The 13583-nt window shown below is 45.0% G+C and overlaps 1 long non-coding RNA gene across 1 annotated transcript; it reads left to right on the plus strand.

Moving 5' to 3' along the window:
• Positions 1 to 396: 396 nt before the first annotated feature.
• Positions 397 to 1304, plus strand: LOC133128050 (uncharacterized). Its single transcript, XR_009708707.1, has 3 exons — positions 397 to 529; positions 853 to 911; positions 1177 to 1304. It is a non-coding gene; the product is annotated as an uncharacterized LOC133128050 (long non-coding RNA).
• Positions 1305 to 13583: the final 12279 nt, after the last annotated feature.

Raw genomic sequence — 13583 nt, forward strand, 5'->3', positions numbered from 1 at the left:
AGCGGAAGAGTAAGCACTTTGCGGAGTGAGGTCGTTCTTTCCCCCCCCCCCCCTCAAGAAGGAGTCCGGGGCTATGAATTAGAGTCGGGCGTGAATGCGGTGGACTGTTGCCAAGCGCTCCGCACAGACTCCCAGAGAAAGGCAGTGGCCTTGCTCATCAGCACAGAGCCACAACAACAGCAGCAGGAGCGCACGCCTCACTGGCTGACCAGGAGATGAGGGAGCACTCTAAACCGTTTGGACGTTTTATTGAGCTTTAAAATCCAGCAAAGAGCAAAATCAAACTCGCAATTCCTTTAAGGTCAGCCGCGTAGAAAGCCTCCTCTTTTAAACATCTCCCTTGATTTTTTTTTTTTTCTTCCCCCCTTCCTTACCCGATGTCAGCTTTCTGTACATCCCAGCCCCTGTGAAGCAGCGTGGGGAAAGGGCTAATCCCCACCGCAGAGATATCGGGAGGAACAGAGAGAGGCAGAGACGACCCTGCAGCATCGCACTGCTAACACCGGCGAAGCTGACAGTCCCACCCCCGGTACGCTGCTTCATGCGAATTTCACACTCCTCACTTCTGCCAAGTGTGTGTGTGCACTGTAGAAAACACCCTGCCAATGTTGTGTTTTTAATGCCAGCAAAACGGAGACTAACTGTAATGACCTTCACCAGACTGTGGGAAAGGACAATTACTTTTATTCTGTACTTGATAAAAAATAATGATGTCCATATTTTTAAGCGATATCTCTATCAAAATAGCGACACATTTTCATTATATTTACTCTGTGTATTTTGGTGGAACAGGATAAAATATCTGATTGACAGCTCAGGGCAGTATTAAAGAACAATTTTCTTCATGGACAGGACCTGGCTTGATTCCTGCAAGGCTGCAGAAGGCTATTGTTGCACTGTCAGAAGTAAAGGTACAGTGGAGGAACATTTTTGTTATGTAGGGAACACATTTCCCAAATGTACACTGAAAGTAGCAAAACATTTCAATTTGGGTACTAATATGTACCGTTTACAAACAAATTAAAGGTACAAATTAATGACATATTGCTGACTAGGGGTACAATTTTATGTGCATAAAGAGGGTACCACCCCAATGCATTCTGGGCTCTTTTCTCACTACTGTTCTCAGTTAAATAATTTCCTGGAGGAAGTATAAATATTTTCATTTCTTTTCAGCAACACAGCCACAGATTTTTTGCTTCTTTTGTTGTCTGCTCTGGCAATGGGCTCCATTTTAATATGGTGCTTACAACTGAGCCAACTGCCGCCCGGCTGCTGATGATACACACATGACCCAACAGTCACTGGCAGTCACCGGAGAGGAAATTCAAGATGGCTGCTGTGTTTTCAGCAAGCTGCCTGCACGCGTTTGGGCCTTTGTTTGCTATCAAAGCGCGTGCTTATTTGCCTGCCATCGTCATTCCCGCTCTCTCCCGGGCGAAGGACGGCGCGGCAAAACATCCGACAGCGATGGAGAAATTAGAGGCTTTTTTCCCCCTCTTAGCCCGTATTTCTGACATCTTCATCGGGTTTCTCCCTCATTTCCGCGCCGTCGTTAACGCTTGCGTCTCCACTCCCAGACAGATGCCTGCCGGCGCCCTGGGACCGCGGGAGGACTCCGACTGTAACTGACACTGTGACAACCGAGCAGGTGGAAAAAACTGCTGTGCAGGTACTCTGGAGCAGATTGAGAAACGCATTTACCCCAGATAACAGGCTGGCAATTTATACCGCGGCAGAGTCCCGCGGATCATTTGTGTCTGGGTGATTTCCGTCCGACGACAAGCCGCTCAGCGCTGGGGAAAAAAGAGCACCTTCCCCGGGATGATCTATGGGTCCTCCGGACGACAAAACAGAATCAACAAAGGGTCACTCAAGTCAATGCGTACACTGCACCTCCTCTCCACAGCGCCCCTGAAAACACTGCAATCTGTATCGCGACAGTGACTGCGGAAGCCGGGAGTGACAGTTAGCCCAGCGCTCATTTTGAGCCGGAAAATGTTCTTCACTATTTGATAAAATAAAAAGCCCTAGCCTCCAAACAAACGGCACTGATTTTCTATTCGCCAAACCCAGTGAGGAATACAAAACATCAAGCGCTGCTAGCCTTGACCACATTCGCTTTGCGAGCATTTCTATGACCCCGGCTCCTCTTAATTAAATTAATTGCCCCTTTTCTGGTTGCATTTGAATATGATTTAAATGAAGACGTTGGAAAAACGGGCAGGGACGACTAATAACCGAATGAAACATCATCGAGCACGTTTCTTCCTTCTGTGTGAAAATCTGTTTTTTAAATGCGTGCCACATTTTATCCCAGTGCAATAATTCAGGGAGAGTGGTGGTGATATTATTTATTTAAGTCCATGAAATATTAATTTAACCTTTACACCAGACATCAACATCTTTGGCAGCCACTGTTTTTTTCTCTTTCCCTCCCTGTTTCTCTCCCTCTCTGTCTTTTTCTCTCTCAGAGGATATCAGGAATGCAACACATCTTGGTGATAGAACCATTAAGTAATTTCAGAAATCAAACAGGAGGGCTTAGGGGAAGCAGATAGCAGCCAGAGTGGCTTTGGCCGAGAAGGTATTTGGTATTAGTTAGCAATCAGGCGGTATTAGCTCTGGCAGCCCAAAGTGTCAGTGTGGTAGGCAGGTAGGATATTAGCTGTACATGTGTACCAACTCCTGACCATCATTCCGGACACACAGTAATGGAAAAGTTGACATCTTATCAAGCTGTTCTGTCAGGCAACAGACCTGGGGCTAGAAATTATGTTAGTGGTATTTGTGTTGGCACACTCCACTGTTCTAGCAGAGAATCCATCGCAATTAGACTGTGGCTGCAAGATCCTTGTCATGAATATTTTACAGATTCTTCTGTATGTTGTAGGCATTCGAGAGATTTCTTTTTATTTGCTTTGCAGTAATGTTATAGTATCTATACAGGCTCCACTTGGATAGTTTTATAACGCTAACATTAAAATTTCACATTTTAAACATATCACTCTTGGGGTCAGTAACTACTGCACAAACTATCGCCTTTCAGACCACATACGGGCAGGCTGAGAGTATTTATATGTTTCTGCATCAGCTGGACGTGTTTATAGTACAGTGTTCAGACACTCTGAGATAACAATAAAAAGTCAATGTGGAGTATGTTTTTTTTACATGGGAGGACAGAATTAGGGAGGCTTTAGGGTCCCCATAAGACCGCCCCGCTGCTTGCAGAGGCCCGGATCCTGGGCTTGGAGTTACACCAGAGAGACTCGGTCTGCTCAGACATCCAAACGGATCAGCCTCTCTGCACCCCTCCCCGACACCCACCGCCACTGCCACACACGCATAAGCGCCACTACTGGTGCCTCGTGGGTATCCTGAGACAAGCGAGGGAGAGAGAGAGAGAGAGAGAGAGAGAGAGAGAGAGAGAAAGGATAGAGTAGAAGAGAGGAGAGTTAACGCCTGAGGTCAGGGCCCACCTAACTAGCTGAACTGGAAGATATCCATGTAAAGTGTGTGATTCATATTCTGCCAGCGGTTTAGAAGCGGATTAGACGGAGTCATGCCAAGTTGTGTGGAAGCTTTTTCGTCCCTGTAAGCAGTCTGTGCAGCTAGTGGAACTCCGAAAATCTGGGAGTAAAGATTTAGCTCCATCCCCCGCCCCCCCAAACTCTCTTTTGGCTTATGCCTACAGCTAAACATTTTGGGCCGTCTATTTTAGTAATTCTGTTCTCCCGTTTAGTGTGCTTCTGCCCTGAATATTCATGCGGCATGGCGGAGCCGAAGTGAAGTAATCCGGGCTGGTGTTGTAGCGGTGCGGCGTGGGCGCGGCACAATGGGAGGTGTATTATGCGCTAATTTATTGGCCGTGGCTGAGCGGAGCGCGCGGCGCGGGCTAACCTGGCCGCTGGAGGGCGGCTTCCCTCCCCGAAGGCCCCCGCTGAATCCGCTCGTGCCAACGCCGGAGCGGCGGATTATAAATTAGCCCCGCGGAGCGCGGGTGAAAACATCTGCCGGGTCCCGTCGTTCCGGGGCCCGGAGAGAAGAAAGGAGGCCTCGCTGCGCGGTGCGGGGATACGGCCCGTCGCCACCTGTCCGCCCCGGCGACGGAGACCGCTTTCCCGCCGCTGGAGCTCCCCCCCGCCGGTGCGCCAATCCCACCGCTGGAGATCCCCCACGCTGGTGCGCCAATCCCACTGGGCCTCCTTCCCCCCAACCCCCACGACTGGACCGGCACAAACAGAGCAGTGCCCAGGGACGCCTTCTTCCACACTGCTGTTTTATTCTTCTCTTTGTCTCTCATTCATCTCATCATCCCTTTGCTTTCTCTCTCTCTCCCTCTTTCTGTTTGTTTGTCCTCTCTTTTTCTGTCTTTCACAGTCTTTCTTTTTTTTCTGAAATCTGTATCAGACAGTAACACGCTGCAAAACCCATAAGTCAGTTTTTCAGCTGACTTATGCATGTCTAGTATTAAATTTCATCCTGCATAAATAATGTATTGATAAATTAATAAATATGGATGGGTGGACTGCTGTTGCTGGGAAAGATGAGTGATAAAAATCATTCTTCAGCATACAATCCAAAGTGGTATTTTGAGCAGAATGTGCATATATTTAATTTAAATTTAATCCATAAATATCATGCATTTTGCAACATTGAAAGAATGCATGCATGTTTGAATAAATATACAAATACTACTCTATCTATTGAACGATTTTGGTCACCGTATACATTTGTCTATACAAAAATATTAAAGTCTAGGTTTTGAGGATTTAGATTTAAGTCTTAAAATTGAGATTGAAATGAAACTATCTTTTTTGTTGCAGTGAGCAAAAGCTGTAATTTAGATGTCCAGAGGGCTGGAAATTGAGTTTGAAAGATGTTTTGACTTAAAAGGACTGGGTTAACCCCAATAGCCTGGATATAGCCTGGCTACATCCTACTCGGCTGGAAAACATTCACTTTTCAACCAAATTTAGCCAGGTTTTCACCTGAATGCCTGGACTTCACCACAAAAATGTTCACTGGGGTGTAAGAACACATGCAAGTCCATGTGATGACAGATTTATGTGGAGGGAACATGGCAGTGAACTGTATTTTATCCAGAAGAAAATCATTCAGAATTAGTTTACCACAATGTAATACACTGGTGATAATACACAGCCACAGGTAAATCTCCAACTTAATTTAGCCACTCATTTTTTTGTCATTGAATGTGAATAATCTCTTGAGCAGATGTTACGAGGGTGAGCGGGGCCTAACAATTTCAGCGGTGCTTATTCAAATAGAATTACTAACCACTGTAGTGTGATGCTTAAATGCTATTTGTATTATTTGGGGGGGGAGAGAAAGCTGAATGCAGCAATATATTAGCCATAATTTTCTAAAAGTCTAGACAAGAGAACTTGCAAGAGAGCATCATGAAACCACATTGTCTAAGAAAAACAGTCTGTTTAATAAAGCTGTTTTCACATCGCTTCTTCTAAATAACATCTTCTATCTTCAAAAGTACCACCATGTGTACCCACATGGCTCTGATATCGTAAAAATGAAGTGCACTTGGGGAATTATGAAAACTATTCACAACTAAAGTGCGGCAGAGCTTCACTCCTATGATGTTATGAGTATTGCAGGACAAAAGATATTTGTAATAATATTTTTAAACCCAAGCAGTTACATTTACTGTTCATAATTTATATGACAATGAGCGATTATGATGAAAGTAAAGTTCTGAGCTGAAGGACCCAAGCACTCAGGGCCTGGACTTCCCTAAAACAGCTCAGTACATCTGGACCCCATCTATCTCCAAATTTCACAGACTTCACAGAGGAATTATTTTCGGAATATTTGCAATATTTGACTGTGCCATGAGCTTCTCTAAATGGGGGGTATATACATATTTTTTGAGAGGTGAAATGTTTTTTCACAATAAAATTGGATGGAGTGTAGGTATCAATATAGGTACGTGAATTTAGTTTTGAATTTGATCCAGCTATTTTTAAAGGTAAGAAACAAGTTGTATTGTTATTGAACACTTGGTTTGCTTTTGATCGTCTTCAGAAGTGAAGTTTAGTAGTTGGTTAAGATTGACAACACATGTATGTGTTACATGTGTTAATACTTTGCAGGTCCAGATTTGACTGGTGTATCTCATTTGCCTGTCTAATCTAATTTCCTTCAATGTACAGTTTTATAATTTATCTTATGATTTCTACATGAAAAAGTGGCCAATTTCACCGTCGTGAAATATTAATTCTAAAGGTACAGTGTTTGACAGTACGATAAGAGGAAGTTAATCTTTCTGGTGGACTCCCGGGTATTAGAGAGGCAGGTTAAAAGAGAGAGGTCCAAACAGAAAGCAGTGTAGAATAAATATCACACTGTGACCTTTCTGGGCTGAAGAAGGCTTTCACACACTATCAGAGCAGTGAAACTCTAATTAGGAGAGGGTAACCAGCATGACTTTTCACTATTCTGTTGTAAAGAGTCAACCAGGTGACCCTGGGAGCAATCTCCCGCCTTGCAAACCACATTCAACTAAGTAAGAAACGATGTGTGATGATTCCAGATAGGTACTAAATGTCAGCCAGGTATATCGCATTTCATGGTGACCTGAAGCCCAAACGGACTAAAAGCACCGGCCTACAATGACTACAGGAAGATATTCAATTCACCGGACTTCTACTCGCCTTGTATGAAATGTGCATATTTCCAAGGCCAGTTTGCTCAGCGCGACCAGGCAATATTGTGCCCTGTTAATCCGAATTGCCAGATGCTAAAGTCTTTCCACGGCAAGTCATTTCACCGACTGTCTCCACCCATTGTGCTTAGAGTAACTGCTCCACTATGTTTCTGAGTGATCGGTTGATTACTCAGTCGCTTTGGCGCTCGCGGAAGTGGCTCCCGCTGAACCACATCGCATTTTACACCCTCTACATTTGACTGCTTTTCAATTTCTCTCTTTTCTCCCTTCCTTTCTATTCTTCATTCTTTCTTTTTTTCGCGTCTTGACTGCTTCAAGCGTCGAGGAGGAGAGAAGTCTTCCCGTGGGCCCAGCGAACGGCATTCTGTCCATCCTTAACTGTTTAGCTTTTTTTTTTTTTGTCGCTTCCTCAGAGAGTTCTCCTGTTTGCTTAGCTCTCCCGGTGAAATGTGTCTCTGCCTTTCCATCTGTGCCCAGTCGGAGAGAGCTGAACTGCAGTCGGTGTCACACACGGAGTTGCTGAATTATTGAGAACTCCAGATTTCCCCGCCGTGCACATCTTTGGCCCATCTGTTGGGAAGGCACTCGTATATGGCAGAGTGTACCTGGTGCGATTGCCGGCAATCTGTCGCGGATCACGTTCGACGGCTGAGACGCTCCCGCCTTCAAAAACTTTTATTCCCCCCCCCCCCCCCTCCAAAGCTTGCGCTTCTCTCCGAACTCCGGAGTCTAAAATCAATCACTAGATGCGGAACATCAAGGTACGGCCAAGCTGTGTAATATTGTTAAATGTTATTGGGTAATATTTTATATCTTAGACAGAAAACCCATGTGTTTTGTTTCTTTTTTTTTTTTCAGCAGTATAAATGACAAAAATCAATCCCAGACCAAATATCTGTAAAATTGCCAATCCTCATATAAAGCATGGATTTACACAGCATCCACTTGCTTAAGCACACTGCCATGCTTTAATGCATTAGGAATAATCCAGAACGAGCTGCATTGTTTCTACAGCGCAAACTTCAGCTGAAAACGACCTCCTCGGATGATGGGACCACACAGCCTCGACTCCTATCCAGCTCCTACAGTATATTTCCCTTTTCTGCGTAATTATGGAAGGCAGAATAAAGAGACGGAAGGTAGACTGCAGTGGTCATTAAGAAGAAAAGGGGGAAATGGAGCAGCCAGCAGCTGGTTTGAATAGATTGTATGTAGAATGAATTAAAAGTTGAACCTTCCCGGGCTGAATTCAGATGTGTGGCATGCAGTGATTAATCACTGGTGTCAGGATCTGTAATCCTTTTCACCAGAAAACAAACGCCAGTGACAGTCCAGGGCCGTAATCATGTTTGCATGGGCACAATACCTCCACTGCTAACGCTGGTGCAGACACACCAGTGCAGTCCAGCCCGGATGGGGCTGTTTAAGGTTTTTCACGCTTGTATTGTGCCTTCGCCATATTCCAATATACATACAAACCTGGCCTTTATTAACTCAATATAATAATAAAAAACAGACTTTCATAAGACTCTGAATTCTGGTAAATTCAATCTGCGAGGGTTGGAAAACTGGAGGAAAATAGGATTGAGGGGGTTTAGGAAATGGCAGGGGCAGAAATGGAGGAAGCGTGCTTTCCAGCATAGCGTCTTTGGAAAACTAAAACAAATTAGTTTTGAACGATGTGTACTGTGCATGTTTGTACAGGTATAGCAGATTAATATGGCTCCTGATTCACTCGAGAAAAAAAGGAACTTGAATAGATAGTATCTAATAAAAGATTTCTCTCTGAGGCCATCCATGATTTACTCTTTCGTGGTGATTCATTTGTGGTACATTTGGCTGAATACGCAAACCATCAAGTTGTGTAATGCCCTGCGAAGCAACAGCAAGAATCAAAATGATAATAATTGATAAAATATTATTATTATTATTGTGTTTAGTATTAACAACAGCAATAATAATAACAACAAAAAAGTAATGTATAAAATACAGTACCAGTGAAGGTGCAATGTCAGTAAAATACAGATACATTTCCATGAATGATGTGTAATTAATTAATTTTGGAGAGAAGCGAATAAAAATGCGTTTGTCGTGAGTTAACTCTGAGGTAAAATGTTGAAGTTTTTTCCTCCTCCTCTCCTGTGAGTTTGGTCTTACGTTTGGATGAAGCTGTAAAATGGCTGATCCAGTTTTTAAAGAGACGGTGAGAAAGTCAAGAGCAAGCAACGCTGGGACAGAGGAGAGAAAGTGTGTCATCAGCACTAAAATAGAAGCCTGCTAACGAATTCCTAATCATATCCCTGTTTCCTCCTGGGGCCATGCTAAAGAGGTTAGCGCACTGGGTCGTCACCGAGAATTTCTGCAGCATTATCTTAAAAAATATTATGACTTGCCATTTAAAAGCCTGTATTTTTAGCCCATTGTAACACCCCTAATCTTTACTAAATTAAAGAGAAAAGTTACTTCTTTGAGCCTTAGAAATGTTTAAAATATTAAACCTGCTTAATCAGGATGGTTGGTTGAGAACATTCTCATTTACAATGATGACCTGGGATTTGTAGTCCTTAAGCTACGTGTCTTTGGACTGTGGGAGGAAACCCCACAGAAAACTGCACACAGAGTGCTAACCACTGCACCCCTGTGCTACCAAAGTGCAATAAATATTATGATAAATCAACGTCACGGCGAATAAAACAAGCGAGGCTTCGAGAAACGACGCAAAGTGCAAGCGTTTCACTGAGCGATATTGATGTCCTCAGAATGTTGATTGAAAAAATGTGTTTGTGGGCCGAAGGATGTCCTCACTCTGTTTATTTTGGTTGGAGGACACAGGCGCAGGCTGGGCCGTGGGGTGATCTACTGCCAGTTGGCAGGTTTCTCTGCGTTTGGAACGTCCTGCCCCGTCTCGGTAAGCAGAAGCAGATACCCCAGACCGGGGGAGGGCGAGAGAGGCGCCGTTTAAAACTCACGCTCCTCCCCGTAGCCACTCTCCAGCGCACAGGGTGGACTCACAAACATCAATCTCCCTGTGTATTCACCAGACTCTGGTTATACGGTAATAAAACAAAGATACAAATAGAATTGGAAGAATATATCCAATATCTATGTCCTTTATGACAATATGAACGTATAAAAATAGTGTATTAGTTTCAATGCTAATTATAGTACTACAACTCCTGGTACTAATGACGATACCATGATTAAGTCAGAGAGAGACAGATGCATCAGGAGTACAGGGAAGGTTAGAACGGAACAGAATATATTTTATTGCTCCCCAGTGAAGAAATTCATCTTGCCACAAACAGGAGCCAATTAAACCACAATTAACACCTAACATGGACTAATTAAAAGCACATAATTAATATAGACATGGAAAATATCTTCAGAGAAAGCCCTTGAAAGCAGGTAGAGAAACGTCAGGCCCACACTTTGCTTACACTGGCCACCTCCGGACCAGGGCACAGCGCAGGCAAGGCGGGGGGGAGAGGGGGGGGGGCACGGGCCAGCGCTGACCTCCTGACCTCCGGCCGTAGGACAAGCGAGACAAACACTGACCATCGGCCGCGGAGCAACAGGAAGGCCAACGCGCGGCGGGATGGGGGAGCTGAAGCGCGGCGGGGGAACACCTGCGGAGGACAAACACGGCACAATGGGCGGCGTCGGCCGTCCTTTAAACAAACCGCCGCGGCACAAAGGACCGCGAGCGGGGAGACGCCTCCTCACACGCCCGCACGGCTCCTGCCCCTTCTTCACGGCCTCCGCTTCCTGCCCCCTTTGTTTGCCCTCGGAAAACGAACAAACCGGACCCTTCAAAGCCGGGAGGAGGGGAAGGAAAGGTCTGGGCCGGTATTGTTGCTGGCGAGCTCAAACGGAGCGCGGGCCGAGGTTGCGCAGAGTGCACGGGCCGGTCGGCGGTGTGCGGTGCTCAGCCGAGCCTAATTTAGAAGCGTGGCAGTTTATGATTTGATTTTTAATTTTTTCTTCCCCCCAAAGAGTTTATTTAGAAATAAAACTGCTCATCGGAGAGTGCAGATCTCATTACTAGCGCTTTCATTTTGATTTTGACTTGAAGCGCTGTCCACCAATCAATGATATTAAGCTAGAATTGTCCCAAGAGAAGAGCAGAGTCCTCATTAATCTTGTGCTGTTTGTGAATTCTGCTAAGCTTTGATATAAAATGTACTTTAATACCCTTTGGTTTGAAGTCAGTAATAACCAGGTTCAGTGATTTAGCCAGAAGAAAAAAAAGTGATTCTGTCTGTGCAAACAAATTGTACGGTATAAATGAAATTCTAAATGCACATTGGCCTATACATAGTAAATTTGTTTGTCCCCATAGTAAATTGGCCTGTCCAAAAGCGCAGTTTAAATTTTCTCAAGTGTAATTTCATTATAAAAACCAGACTCTCAATAGGTTCCCATTTTTCAAATTCAAACATCATTTTTTCAGGATTACATTTAAAGAAAACATTCAATTTAAAATGTTCAGAAAAGCAAGTTTGTTAGAGAAAGGAGTAGTGATAAACAAGAGGCTAAAAATCAGAATAAATATTATTAGTCCGAGTATCTTTTAATAACGTTAACATGTTCCAGTAAAAAGGTATGGTCCTGTTATAAGGATACAGAGATACTGTATGTATTTTGGGAAATGTAGGCCAGGAATAGCTCTTATTGAGCCATTGGAAGCACACTCCGGCGCAGATATTTTTCAGTGAGATGTGAAGGCTGAGTGGGTAGAGCTTGGACATAATACCAGGACAGGATAGCATTCCCTGGTTCAGGAGAACCTGTTTCCCCTGGCGATCCCTGACCCAGGAGAAATGGAGCGCAACCCCTCAAGTAATCTGCATCCACCCACACAGGGCCTCAGCACAATCCCTGGAGCCCTTCTGTCAGGAGTGATATGTGGGCATGCTAGCGGTAGTACTATGTGTGTGCACACTAGTAACAGGGCTGTGTGTACATGCTAACAGGGGAGATATGTGGGCATGCTAGCAGTAGTACTATGTGTGTGCACACTAGTAACAGGGCTGTGTGTACATGCTAACAGGGGAGATATGTGGGCATGCTAGCAGTAGTACTATGTGTGTGCACACTAGTAACAGGGCTGTGTGTACATGCTAACAGGGGTGATATGTGTGCATGCTAGCAGTAGTACTATGTGTGTGCACACTAGCAACAGGGCTGTGTGTACACGCTAACAGGGGTGATATGTGTGCATGCTAGCAGTAGTACTATGTGTGTGCACACTAGTAACAGGGCTGTGTGTACATGCTAACAGGGGTGATATGTGTGCATACTAGCAGGGGTAGTATGTGTGTATGCTAGCAGGGGTGATATGTGTGCATACTAGTAGCGGGGCTATGCACGCATGCTAGCAGTGGTACTATGTGTGCATGCTAGTAGGGATACTATGTGTGTATGCTAGCAGTGGTGCTTTGTGTGCATGCTAGAAGTGGTGCTGTGTGTATGTACTACCAGTAGTGCTATGTGTACGTATTAGCAGGAGGGCTATGCGGGCATACTAGCAGGAGTGATATGTATGCATGCTTGCAGGGGTACTATGTGTGCATACTACCAGTGGGGTGGTGTGTGCATGCTAGGGCCACCCTAACCTCTCAACAGGAAGGCACAAAATGGGAGCTGGGAGTAAGCCCTCATCAAAAAGTGTGCGTACTCACAACTTCCACAGTATAAGTCCCTACCCCACGTCCCCACCACTACCCCAGATTCCACGTTTGATTTCTACCAGCAGGGGGAGCAGTGCTTTTTCACACAGAGAGGCAGGGCTGGTATTTCAGCAGTGGGTCCTCCTGTCACCATGAAATAGCTGTAATATAATGCACTCGTGGATAGTGCAATGAAGAGAAATTGTCTCGCCGCAGGCACTGGGGAACTGTTAGGAGAACGTAGCATTTTTCTGTACACATATTTATGCTACCTGCTACGCATGTTTTGGACTAAGCGAACGCGCACCGCTAACTGTATCATTATGCATCAGTGTTGCCATACATTCTCCACACTCCTTATCATCGCACATCTTGGGTTTGCGCGAAATGGAAGTAATAAGCATTGTTCTTTCGGTTTATTAAAATATGCAATATGAGGAAGAGAGCTTGGCGGATGGCATAATATTCTGTGTAACTTAATAGATCTCAGCATCAATTACACTCAGAGAACGCAGGAGCTCTGGTTATAGACTTTGGAAGGCAAAGCGATGATGTAACGCAGCGACACACCTCAGCGAATGCACAGGTTCTTAACGCGAGGTCACTCTGGATGCGCTGAGAGGATGAGGCCAATGGGTTACAAGTATTTAGCTGACGCTTTTATCCGAAGCGATGTACAGTTGATTAGACTAGGCAGGGACCAATCTCCGCAATGTGGGGTTAAGGGCCCAACAGCTGCACAGATCTTATTGTGGCTACCTTGGGGCTTAGCATTACTACACCATGATGAAAGCATAGTGCCGAAACATGTTGGTGATTTTCATATAATATATATATATATTTTAACCTTTTGGGAGTGCATTCTTACTACTTTTCCATTACCTCAGGGCTTGAACCACCGACATTCCGGGTCCCAGGCAAGCACCTCAGTCACTAGGCGAGAGGCTGGGTTATTCTGCGCGAGAGGAAATTAAGTTGGAAGTCACAGCACGTGGAGAAGAAACCGCACGAGGGGCGATGATACGTTTGAGCACACACATTGCGCTATATTTCACCATCTTCACACTGCGTACATCCCCGGGTACCCTCCTGCTGAAGGGGACACACAAGAGAGAACAATGAGAAGCAGTGCCTGATGGGATACACTCGGGTGCCAGTGCCTTCAGTGATTGGTGCCCTGGAGACCGAGGGGGGCTCAGCAGGAAGCTCAC

This window comes from Conger conger, chromosome 5 (assembly GCF_963514075.1).
Source record: "Conger conger chromosome 5, fConCon1.1, whole genome shotgun sequence".
Classification (NCBI taxonomy): Eukaryota; Metazoa; Chordata; class Actinopteri; order Anguilliformes; family Congridae; genus Conger; species Conger conger.